This window comes from Myotis daubentonii, chromosome 1 (assembly GCF_963259705.1).
Source record: "Myotis daubentonii chromosome 1, mMyoDau2.1, whole genome shotgun sequence".
In the NCBI taxonomy this organism is placed as follows: Eukaryota; Metazoa; Chordata; class Mammalia; order Chiroptera; family Vespertilionidae; genus Myotis; species Myotis daubentonii.
Window position 1 is genome coordinate 184,564,328 of NC_081840.1, and position 13,315 is coordinate 184,577,642.

General features: G+C 44.6%; 1 protein-coding gene across 1 annotated transcript in view; it reads left to right on the forward strand.

Moving 5' to 3' along the window:
• Window positions 1-13,315, forward strand: part of SCARB2 (scavenger receptor class B member 2) — a 64,065-nt gene that overhangs the window by 757 nt on the left and 49,993 nt on the right. The gene's annotated exons all lie outside the window — the stretch shown is intronic.

The following is a 13,315-nucleotide window of genomic DNA, read 5'->3' on the forward strand; positions in this document are numbered from 1 at the left end:
TGAGAAGCGGGTGTGTAGCCATTGTGTTCTTGCCTCCTTGGGCCGGGCAGGGCAGCTGGTAGCCAGGCCAGGCCTCTGGGCTGGGTGACATTTCAGTCCATCCAAGTCTGTACTACCCACCTGCTTAGCAGCGCGGTGTCTTGTACCGACAGTCTGTGTTGCTTTGTCTCATCATTGATTCTTGCTCTTCTCGAACAGCCGTAAGCTGCAGGCAGAGATGCATTTATTGATTCTTCAAAGACCCTGAATCTGTCTCTTCCCCTAGATGAGTGGACTGGAGAGAGTCATTTCAGAAGACTTCTCCAACATTTGACCTCTCCAGCGGTCATTTCTTCTGCCCTTCCACCCACACCCACCAATCTATGTGGAAAGAGGAACAAGAGAGAGTTACCGCGATCACTTTTTCCTTAAAAAAAAACACACAAAAAAATCGTTGGAGTGGCCTTTCTTGTTAGCACCCATAACTGCGTGCTTAATTTCCCCCACTGGTTGGCACTTGCTGCTGGCTGGATAAACATGCCAGGCATCGTTTAGTTTGATCACTGCACTTACTCCCTCTTAGTAAAGTTGTCTCATTGTAGGTGGCAAATCCTTTAATCGTGGATTCCAAAAGCCATCGATTACTTAAAATCTGGCAGTAAAGGAACGCATAATTTAATTTTTTCTAGGTTCACATTGCCAAGGGGGGGAGGAAGCCCATGGTCTGAGCTTAAAGACCATTGTTTTCCTGAGCACCCAAGTTCCAGGGAAAAACTGAATGGAATGTTCTTCACTCCTGTCCACCTGAAAACCCATGGCCAGATTGTGTAAGGATGTACACTCTTGCTTGGGTGACTAGAGTTAAGCAATCCAATTATACTCAATATATGAATTTTCTTGTGTGGCTGTTTCAGGAGACCCTGTGAGACCAGTGACCTCCCCAGTGCCTCAGGTATCACCAGCCCTCAGATGCTCTGTGGGTCTATACTTCATAGGGCCAGGGGTCGCTGTAAGGCATCTTGGCTCGGGCTTGAGTTTGCATTGCTATTTGGTGATTGGTTTTTTGCATGGTTTTTCTCCATGGGGATTGGGCTCTGATCCAACTAATAAATTATAGCACAGGGCAAGTGGGATTGCCCAGCTCCATTAAGGAACACTGCACAATGTGCTGTGTGAAACCAAACGACAGGCTGGTTCAGGGGGTCAGATATGGAGATATTCTAAGTCAACCAGAGGTTTCATATTCCCATTAATACCTTTCTGCTCTCCTGGATCACCTGTAGGGTGGTAGCATGGGATAGTGGGAAAGGGTAAGGAGTCTGCAGGTCAACATCCTGGGCATGAAGCCAGTGTTCTAGCTGACGATCTTCTGCTAGGTCGGTGCTTAACCTTTCTTGATTCTTGGTGTCAGCATCTATAAATGGGGCTAATAATGATCTGCCTAAATAGAAAGGTTATAATAATTCTTAAGGAGCATTAGTATAATTTTCATGGGCTATAGTTAGTGCTTTGTGCCTGATAACAGCTTTTTCTTTTGTTAGCAGCCGCATAATGCAAAGAAAAAATACCTGAGATTTCAAGTCAGACACCTGTGTTCAAATCCTAGCCTTGCCACTTACAAGTTTTTTGTCTTTGGGCAAGTTACTTAACTTCCCTGATCTTCAGTGTCGTTACTTGGAAAAGCAAAAGATGTTAGCTTTTCCTTAGGAAGGGCCTCCTCACATTGATAAGCTACCCACGGACCGTGGACCGGCCTCTGTGTTTGCTGTTAGGCCGAGTGAGGCCATCTGTGCAGAGCACCCGGCAGAGTTTCTGGCACAGCACAGGTGCTCCGTTATGGCCGCGTCATTATTTCCAATAGTATTGTTATAGAACAGTTCATTCATAACTTGGCTTTAATGTAGTTGTAATAAAATCCACCCTGACAGTCCCAGCTCTTAGTGGTTTCATTTGAAAACTCTCCATGCCTTGGCTTGTCTACATCAAAAGAGAAGAGATGGAAGGGATGAAGTTCTAATAAGTAGGTTTGTTTGACTAATTGTGAGAAGCTGAGTAACATCATTCCTATCAGAAGAATTTGCCTTACGTGATCATTTTCCTCCAGTCCTTTGGTGACCAGAGACTACTGAATGGGATTTTCACTTTGGCAGTGCATGGAATGGAAGGAACCAAAACTAGTTGACCTCATTGGCCTGTATTGGGCAAACCCTCTAGCTGTTTCTGCTTCACTTCTCTCATTTGCAAAAGAGGCAGACTGAGGCTTTCCTCCTTGTCTGCCCACTCTCGCTTCCTGGGGGATATTCTGAGCATTAAGCAGGCCTCTATCAAGCGTTTTTACCCCCGCCGGAGACAGTTTTGCACACACCTGGCAATCTCTTTTCCTCTGTAGAGCCTAGAAGGGCAGGGCGTTATGTAACATTTCATTTCATTTGCTAACCCCACTGATTGTCCTGGCACCCAACACAGTACCTGGTATAGGGTAGGTGCATAATGAATGCCTGTTGCCTCCTTATTGATTGTTTTAGTTGAAAGAACAGTGTCCCGAGAATCAGCAGAACATGGTTAAAATTCCTTTTTCTGTCACTAACAAACACTTGGATTAAATTGAACAAGCCAAGTGCAAATGATCAACCCCTCAAAACCTCTGTTTCCTCATTTTGAACATTGGGGGTAATAAGAATAGCTCCCTTAGGGTTGTTGTAAGAAGGAAATAAAGTAATTGATAGAAAGCATCTAGCATAGTCCCTTCCACAGTGCCTAAATATTAACAACTATTATTGTTTCTGGTTATTTTTTTTCTCATCTAGAAACTGAAGCTTATATAGTAGATAAGGTTCCTTCTTGCTCCAAAACTCTGAGATTCTATGAGATGGGCATGTGACCTTTGCTTGATTGCAGCTCAGAATATTAAATTTGGCCTTGGACCGGCTGACCATTTAAACATTTCCTAGAAATGAGGGTGCAGAGCCAGCCAAAGTCAGGGCTGGCCAATAGGAGATGGTCTGGCAAGGGAACCAATGAGAGGCAAAGAGATGGTTCACGTTTTGCTTCCTACAGGCCAAGGAAGGAAGACAGCATTAGGTCTCGGGGATAAGATGAGCAGGACAAATGCACTTACCCTTTGCCCAAACCTGAGTCTCTGGGCAAGTGAGTCACAGCTGGCCTCTTGGGAACCATAGCAACTGTGGAGCTTCTGCTGATGGCAAACTGCAGCTCGTGAGCCACATGTGGCTCTTTGGCCCCTTGAATGTGGCTCTTCCACAAAATACCATGTGCGGGCGCGCACGTACAGTTCGATTGAAACTTCGTGGCCCATGTGCAGAAGTCGGTATTTTGTGGAAGAGCCGGTATTTTGTGGAAGAGCCACACTCAAGGGGCCAAAGAGCTGCATGTGGCTCGTGAGCCGCGGTTTGCCGAGCCGCAGTTTGCCAACCGCTGATTTAACCAAATAACATCGATTGGTGAATACGTACAGGTCTTCTTTTTAAAAGTCAAATTAGTAAAATAGCTTCGTTGTTGTTTATGTAAAGACAGTCAACTAAATATAATCCTAAAGGGCTCTCGCATATCTACCTCATCCCCCAAGTGGCCTTTTCACAAAGTTACACAGACTTAGAATCTTAGAATAAGAAAAAACCTTTAGATATCACTTAATCCGTTATGTTATAGTCAAAGAAACTGTGTTCATTTTTAAATGGATGATAGTAGGCACCCAGTTGCCTTTACGTTTATATGACACTAGAAACATAGATAAATGACTTGTGGAAGGCCACATGGAAAGGAAGGGGTAGGGTTAGGTGTGCAAGCTGGGTCTCCTAATTCACATTCCCCTTCCCGAGGATGACCACACACCTCACTGCCAGCGACAGTCCTGGTTTATTTACACCTGTTGTCCTGGCGTGATTACCAGCACCTCTTTCCTTACAAAAGATTCCTGGTTTGGCCTGCTAGTGTGGCTCAGAGGTTGAGTGTTTTCCTATGAACCAGGAGGTCAAGTGCCGGGGTTCTTGTTCCAGCATCTAGAAGGGTTCAGGAATCTGGAGAAGGCTGTGTGTAGATTAAATAAGAGTCCTGAGACGAAGCATAATTTTGAAAGGCATTAGGGGGTGAGAGGAGCCTAGCTGAAGGAGCTAAGTTCTAAGATCAAAGGTCTTAAGTTCTAAGATCAAAGGTCTTAAGGTCTAAGGTCTAAGGTCTAAGGTCTCAGGTCTCCTTGTCCCAGGACCCCATGCTTTTTATTAACACAACTTGTCCTGAGGTGAGGCAGAGATATACATTTCAAAGAGTCAGGGTTTCCTACAGAGTCCATTGTCAGAATGGGGAGAATTAGCCTACGGCTGCTCAGGTATTTGGCCAGTAGGAGGCAATAACACGTAGATTAAGATGCCCTTTAGCTGTCTGGCAGCCAAGAAATCAATGTATCCAATTCAGGTTGGATTGGGGGGTGAGGTGGCGGGGGGGGGGGGGGGGGCGGGGGGGGCGGCGGGGAGTACATGCCCTGGTCACAGTGGGCTTGATCCCCAGTGGGGGGCATGCAGGAGGCAGACCATCAATGATTCTCATCATTGATGTTTCTATTTCTCTCTCCCTCTCCATTCTTCTCTGAAATCAAAAATATATTTTTAAACTGATTCCTGGTTTGGACAATAAAGTCTGTCCTCACACACCACACTGTCCTGCACTTCTTGGCCTTAAAGAGGAGTGTGGTCTCTAAGGAGCTGAGGCCCACTCCAGCTAGCTCAGGAAAGATGGGATTTCTTCTTCTAAAGCTGCAAGAGGAAGCTCATAGACATCTAAGTGTGAGAACCACAGCACAGTAAGGCTTCCTTGAGGACAGTAGAAACTGGAAAGTCAGCAGACCCAGGCACACTGTCCCCCTCTCCTGCCACTGCTTTCCACCAGCCCGCTTCCTCTGTTTACTAGTTGGGCCCAGGCTGTTTGCTCATCTGGGGCTTCCTCAGCCTCAGCCCTTGTGACCTTCCAGCTGCTAAGCCCACATGAACATGCTTCATTTCTTAGTTTCTCTTCCCTCAATTTTTAAAAAATGTTTTTATTGATTTTTAGAGAGACAGGGATAGAAAGATAGAAACATCGATGAGAGAGAAACATCATTGATCAGCTGCCTCCCGCATGCCTCCTACTGGGGATCGAGCCCACAACCCAGGCATGTGCCTTGATGGGGAATCAATCCGGTGACCTCTTGGTTCCTGGGTCGACGCTCAACACTGAGCAACACTGGCCTGGCTCTTTCCCAAATTTGTCACAGAGCGATGTGATTGGCTTAGCAGAAGCCATAGATTTATAAACAGGCAATATCCTTGCAAGATTCTTTAACTTCAAAGCACAAGTGTGCAACTCCTCCCTAGCATTAGAAATGTGATCTTGTGATATCAAAATCACAGTATGGTTCTTTCAACATCGTACTAATTCATGGTGACCATGAGTGCATTCATTATTAATGATTAAGACAGGGGAGTAAGCCAGTATTTCTCAGTGTAGTTCCTAGACTCTAAGAACTGCATCCAAATCACTTACGGAAATTTAAAAAATACAGACTCCACCACCCTGCTGAATCAGGCTCCTTAGGACCGCCACCCGGGATACAGAGCTAAGCATGAGCCCGTGAATGGTTTGGTTGGTGACTGTGTTAGCCTGTGTCTTCAGTCCTTAAGGTGGCAATTCCTTTTTCGCACCTTTGTATTTTATTCTTTATTTTGGTTTATTTTGCTGGTAAGAAAAGAAAGGCATGTCATTATAAAAAGTCAGATACAACAAAAATTAATAAAGCAGAGATAACTACTGTTAACATATTATTGGCATTCACCTTTTTATTTATGCACATATAGTAACACATTACAAAAATGGGGTGCTTCTATTCCTACTCTTCATTTATAATTTCAGCTTTGCTGTATGATTGACATATAAAAGAGATAGCAATTCTAGTTGAGTACATTACTACTACTAGTTACTATTATCCTGCAAGTTTACATTAAAAGGGAAGATTGGGGGGGGGCGTGTCTTGCCTGTGGAAACTGTTTTTGCTTTCTTGTTTAATAAAGTGCAGGATTTCATTCTGTCAAGCCTGGCAACAAGGCCATCTGTTCTGCCAGACATTCACTCGTTCCCAGGGAGGAATCAGCAGGTGGGATGATCAGATCATTAATGAAAACACAGGATGTTGGCCAAGTGACTAGTCATTTATGGCCTATATCATAAAGCTATATACTATGTATATACATGATATACTAATAAAGGGTCCCTTTTAATCAAAGCTAGTAGCAGAGGCATATTTGCTTGTATCTGACGCTCTTTACCAAAAAAAGGAAAATGAAAGATAACCTGAGAGGGTCTGGTGTTTAACAAAAATGAGCAAGGGCATATTTCTATGTAGAAGTGAATACTATTGCTATGATTTCACATGCAACAAATGTACAAGCTTATGCCCACTTCGCTCATTTACCTTGCCCGCTTGGCCCCTCCAGCATCTGAGCAGAGAGAGAGAGAGAGAGAGAGAGGGGGGGGGGGGGCAGAATGCCATTGTGAGACTAATGTACTCATTTTGGCAAGTCCCATTTTAAGGATATTTGCTTTAAACATTGTACTTCTAATAATCAAGAGTAATGGAAGCCCCAGCTGGTTTGGCTCAGTGGATAGAGCATTGGCCTGGGGACTGAAGGGTTCCAGGTTCAATTCTGGTCAAGGGCACATGCTCGGGTTGTGGGCTCGATCCCCAGGAGGCAGCCAATCAATGATTCTCTCTCATCATTGGTGTTTCTAGCTCTCTCTCTCGCTCTCTTCCTCTCTGAAATCAATAAACATATATTTTAAAACAGAGTAATGGAAGAAAGAGGAGACATAGATAAATAAGCAATGAAAACATCATTTATTTCATCTTTGAGAGATACAATCACAGCCAAACAGGTTGTGAAACAAGACTGGCTCCAAGAGTTGCACATGGAACTCAGGCATTGTTTTCATAGCCGCACTTCTTATTTATTCACATCTTAAAAATTCCTTTCTCTTCCACTCTTCAACCACTACACACACACACACACACACACACACACACACACACTTTCCCAATTTTCACCTGATCCTCATGATTAAGGGTCCATCTGGTGGCTGCTTTTTCTCCCTTTGGGCCAGCAATTCTCAACCGTGGTTTCACATTTGTAAACACCTGGAAGCTTTTTAAAAGTATCCAAATAGGTGTTTTATAGCAGGAGTTCATTCCGGATAGCTGTTTCATCATATCGTCCTGTATGGAATTTATAGACAGAGTAGCAGCTTACATATGAGCTGACATTTGAACCTCAACTGTCAGAGCACATTAGCTGAAATTATTACAGTTCCAATGAAAGCAAAACGAGTTCAACAACAGTGACACACAAAATAAAATGCCAATGCATTTGCTTCTGAGTTAAAATAAGATCAGAGAATAAGGGTAAAACATTAATAGCAGTTAATTTTCTTTATTTCAACAGAATTTAAAAAGGTAAGTAGTGCAAGTATAGTACTATGAGAGTCTAGAATGGGTTTGCTTAATTTTAGGAAGAAATTTAAAACAACAACAAAGCAAACCAACCGGTGTTTTGGTATCGGGTGAGTTTTATTAACCTGGAGCCCAGGGAGAATCATCCGCATGCTATGAGGCCAGGTTCTCAAAGTCAGTCTGCATTCTCTCTGGGTGAATTTAGATCCTGTGGATGGCAACATGGGCACTGAAGTTGTGTTTAATTATTCAGTAGCACTCTGTTGAACTGAAAGAACAATCAGCAGCACTCTTGAGTCCTGAATGTTTCCTTAAAAGTGTTGTTTATATTCTCCAAAGCCTAATGCAAGTCCCCGAGTGCTTATTTTTATCATCTGCCAGGACAGCTGGTTCAGCAACCCTCCTAGAGTTGCCTTCCCAAACGAGCTCTACCAGGTTAACCTGGATGAAGTGTGTCTTGTGACTCACACCATGTCAGCTTTTGGCAGAAGCAGGTAATCCAGGGAACAGTGGTTGGTTGAATGTTGCTAGTATATCAAGTGCCTGTTAGGAAATGGCAGAGGATGACAGGTGACAGGCTGCCTCACATCATGGCTGGGCTTAGTATGGCAGGCAGGTCAGGGACCTCGGACTTTATCCTGTGAGCACTGGGGAGTGTCTGCTCACATGGGCACTTTTTTATTTGACAGAGAGAGAAAGAGAGAGGGAAGGTGAGAGATAGAGAGACAGGAACATTGATAAGAGAGAAACATCACTGATTGGCTGCCTCCTGCATGCCCCCTCCACTAGGGATTGAGCCTGCAATCCAGGCATGTGCCCTGACTGGGAGTTGAACCAGTGACCTCTTGGTTCCTGGGTCAAGCTCAACCACTGAGCCCCCAGGCAGGGCCAGAAGGGCACTTTTGGTAGAACTCTCTAGAGGCTGAGGTAGATAATGGATTTGAAAAGGACAAGCCTGGAGAGGAGACCTGTTAGGAGACTACCCACAGTATTGCCACAGTACAAGCTGATGATGCAGTGGGCACATGAATAGAAATGGAGAAGAGAAGGAGATAAAAACCAGTATTGATTAGGGGAGAAAATCATGAGTCCATATTTTTATCCCATTGACTTTGGGCAGCCTGTGAGATGGCCGGATGGGGATTTTATAGTGGATCCACACAATTGAAATGATCTGAATAACTTCAGGCATAAGCCTTTGGGCTGAGTTACTGGGCCTGGCACACAGCTGGACATGTTACACGCATGTCCGTTTTGTGTCCTTAGCTAAATTTCCTCTTAAGAACACGGCCTATGCCTGCTGGGCATATAGAAAGCACTCAATATATACATATTGGCTAATTCACTAAAAAAGAAGTTTTTCAGTCCAAATGATTGTTTTGGTTGACACTGCAGATTCACCACATAACTGGATGCTCTTTTCAATATTTCTTTTGGTGCTGGTGCCCACAGTATCATGCCTGGGAAAGTTCATCTTGTTCTGCTTGGCTAATATGAACAAGCAATATTTAACATCACGCTGTAGACCTGATTTAGGACCGTACGTTGATTTTTAATTCAGCACAGCTAGAAACTCAGCTGATGCCAGGGTTTGTCTGGTGGCTGTCCCACTGCAGCGGAATCCTCAGTGAGGAGGATCTGTTGTTTTCAAGCCACGGCTTTCTGTTCTGACTGGGCAAAGGGCTCCTGTGGACCAGGGAACTGGCTCCTTATACCCTGACGAATGAATGACTTCCGTCCTTCCCGGGCTTGAGGTTAGGTTACTACTTGCTAGTTTCTGAATCCTTCCTTTGCAGAGCAAGCCCCTGGGAGGATATAATTGGAAGCCTTCAGGATCTGGGGGCGGAAATGAGAAGTTTAGGGTCCAAATGCAGCCCTTTTCTGGTCTATCTCACGGCAGGAGTTTGAGGTGCTGTCTGAGCAGAGCAGCCACCTGGTAACTCCAGAGTTCAGTCATCCTTTGTCACTTCCTCATGTCGGTTCCAGCAGGGAGCTCACCATGACCTCACAGCTGCCCTAGTTTCTTTTCCTCTGGATCGAGGGGCCGACTCCCATTCACGGTCTCTCTGGGGTAGGGGTGCCAGATAAAATACGCGATGCCCATTAAATTTGGATTTCAGATAAACAGTGAATACTATTTTAAGTGACTGTCTCACGCGATGTTTTGATTCACTCCAATTTATCAGTTGTTAACATCCGCCATATTTACTTTCTCATTCTGATGTAGACTTTTTCTTTGAATTGTTTGAATGCAAATGCAGACATTATAACACTCTGCCCCCAAACCCCTCAGCATGTCTCCTAAGAGTGGAAGCATTTTTGACATCGCCAACGCCGTGTTCGGGAGAAACTTGGGCCTCCGTATCTTTATTAGCTACGTCTGGCAGCTCTACTCTGAGGGTTCAGCGGGTTCGCAGCTGCTGGAGAGGCCCAGCATGAGCTTGGCAAACCCACAGACCTGGACTTGGTCAGAGTCCGCATGACTTACCGGCTCTGTGAGCTTGGGAACACCAGTGCCACTGTCTCCTTGTCTGCAAAGTGGGGCCTTGCAGGCTCCGAGCTTAGGGCGTTATGAAGCTCTAGCCAGCACCTGACTCCTGGAGACTCGCAGTAAGCAGTGGGTGGCTTCGGTCGGAATGACACTTGTCCTTCTCTGAGCTAAACCACAGGTGAAAGAGAAAAATAAAGAAGCAACTGTTTTAGAAATGTTGGCAGCTGCATGTACGTATGAGCTTCCCTCTGTTCTTTCATTTCTCTCTCACACACACACACACACACCATGGTCTCCTGTAAGATTTACAGAGGGTTCCTTGACTAATGTCTGGAAGGTGGTGTGAGACGTGTGTGGGCGTTGACTCATCTAGAGTGGCCAGGGGGAGGACTGGGATGGGGGTGGAGACAGACAGCGGGGGCCAGCCTGGCTTGTAAGGACATCTGCTATCAGTGTGACTCTGGCAGACTGCCAAGGTTCAGTTTTTGTTAGTTTTTCAGTTGCTTTTTTTAAGTTAAGGACTCAAGTCTGCTTCAGGTTTGTTTCTATCCCCAAACTTCCTGAATCAACTTGGAGGAACAGGTTCAAGTCAGACTGTTGTAAAAACAGCCAGTTTCGCCCTGGCCGGCATGCTCAGTGGTTAGAGGGTTGGCCTGCACACTGAAAAGCCGAGAGTTTGATTTAGGTCAAGGGCAGCTACCTGGGTTGCAGGTTCAGTCTCCTGCCACCAATTGATGTGCCTCTTTCACACTGATGTTTCTCTCTCCCTCTCTCTTCCCTCTCTCCCTCTCTCTCTACCTGCCCTCTTTTCCACTCTCCCTGGAAATCAATGGAAAACAAAAAACCAACAAAAAGCCCAGCCAGTTTTACCTTCCCTTCTGGAAAGAATTTTGCCCTCCTTCTTCCAGGAAACTCTTCCATTTGTCTTTGGACTTATGGCTGCCTAAGAGCTGGAGACAAACCAGGCAAGGTAACTCGGGGAAGTTAACTGTCCATTCACTCCCTTACTGGCTCTTCCAGGGTTTATAATTCTGAGGTGATTTTATTTCACTAATAAACGAGATGGTGAGTCCTTTCTCACTCTAGAGTTCTCCACACACTGTGATGCTTGTCAGGAAAAGCTAGCCAGGAATCCAGAATGCAAAATCCATCCTCCTGACAATAATGAGAAAAGAAATACTGTGAAGCGCTCTGTTGGGGGTGGGGACTCTGGCAGCTTTTGTGGGAGAGCTGACCACAGCTGCGGAGGCGTGAGCCTCGCCTTTGTTTTGCAGGAACAGAGGGAAAGCCTAGAAGTTGGTTCTCTTTGTATCCACTCCTCCTTTCCCTTAGGGGCTATTAATAACATTTTCTGGAATTGGAGTTTCTGTCCTAGATTTTCACTTTAAAAGAAGAAAAGTTATAATGGGAGAATTATTTTTTTTTACTGCTTATAGAAGTTATTTCAAACTATATTGGAGAAACTTAATAGAATGGAAGACTTCTCATAATCCTAGTCCATGGAGCTAAGTGCTATTAGAGAGTTAGTATGGAAGTTTAGAGATTTAAGGGTAACTAAAAGACTGAACTTCTTAAATTATCTACATTTCACCCCCCTGTTTTCATGCCTGTGTTTTAAATATTTTTTTAAATATTTAAATATTTTTTTAGTGATTTCAGAGAGGAAAGGAGAGAGAGACAGAAACATCAATGATGAGAGAGAATCATTGATTGGCTACCTTCTGCACACCCTCTACTGGAGATTGAGCCCACAATCCCAGCATGTGCCTTGAACCGGAATCCAACTGTGACCTCCTGGTTCATAGGTCGAATGCTCAACCCAGCCACGCTGACCAGGCTCATATTTGTATTTTATCTGCCAATCTTGGCCACACCTACACATATTTTACATTGCCTGCTTTACCCATTTAACATAGATCATAAGCATGTTTCTTATTTCTTTGTAGTGTTTATAATTTTAATGGTTGCTTTCTACTCCAACCTGTGAATTATCATGATTTGCTAAGTCATTCTTTTCCTGTTCAACATTTTGGTTATTTCTAATTTTATGCTAAATCCTTGTTGTTTCCTGAATTATATATAGGGCTGAAAGAGAGGATCATGACTAAAGACTGTTTGTTTTTCTCTTTTATTGTTTAACATTTGCTGGGTTGTCTACATTTGAGCAAACTAATGAGAGTGACAAGATTCCTTTTTTAGTTCAAACCAAGCCCTAGACCAGTGATGGCAAACCTTTTGAGCTCGGCGTGTCAGCATTTTGAAAAACCCTAACTTAACTCTGGTGCCGTGTCACATATAGAAATTTTTTGATATTTGCAACCATAGTAAAACAAAGATGTATATTTTTGATATTTATTTTATATATTTAAATGCCATTTAACAAAGAAAAATCAACCAAAAAAATGAGTTCGCGTGTCACCTCTTACACGCGTGTCATAGGTTCGCCATCACTGCCCTAGACCCCTCTCATCCCCAACCTGAAGATGGCAGTCATCGAAATCACAGTCCCCGTCTGCGGAGCCCTCTGCCAGTGGCCAGAGATAAAGAGCTGAGACCTCTCTTCACCCGTACAATGATTCTAGTCAAGCCCTCTGGTCCACTGTGCCGCAGTAACCTTCTGAATCACCTCTTGCTGTGTCAGTTCAAGTTGCACAGTAGATAGGGGTGTCCAATGAAAACAAATCTGACTTGGGCAAGGAGAGACTGTTGGAAAGGATTACTGCAAAGGAGAAAGGACATTGCGGTAGGAAGGGGAGGTTACAACAGGGAGATCCTCTGGCGGTAGGATCTGCAGGAGCCTCAAGGGCTTTTCTTTTACAGGGAGGAGTAAACAGGCCTGGGAAGGAGGGAAACTTAACCAAAGTTTGGCTAACGAGCACTCCTCCCTCCCCCCGCACCCCCCCCCCCGCCCCAGCTTTATTGAAGTATGGTTGACAAATAAAAATTGTGTATGTTTAAGATGTACACCATGAAGTTTGATACGCATATACATTGTGAAATGATTATCACAGTCAAGCTAATCAACACCTCCATCACCTCACAGAGCATTGAGTGTTGTGTTGTGACATTCTCTGAGCAACTTTCAAGTATACAGTACGTCATTCTTAACTAGTCACCATGCTGTGCATTGACAGATATTTTGTTCCCATTGATGGGTGGGAACAAGCAGTTCCGCTGGCCAATTATGAAGCAAAGAATAGGAGTCTGGCCTGGCCGGCATGGCTCAATGGTTGAGCATCCACCTATGAACCAGGAGGTCATGGTTCCATTTCCAGTCAGGGCACGTGCCCGGGTTGTGGGCTCGGTCCCCAGGGGGGCATGTGCAAGAGGCAGCCGGTCAATGATTCTCTCTC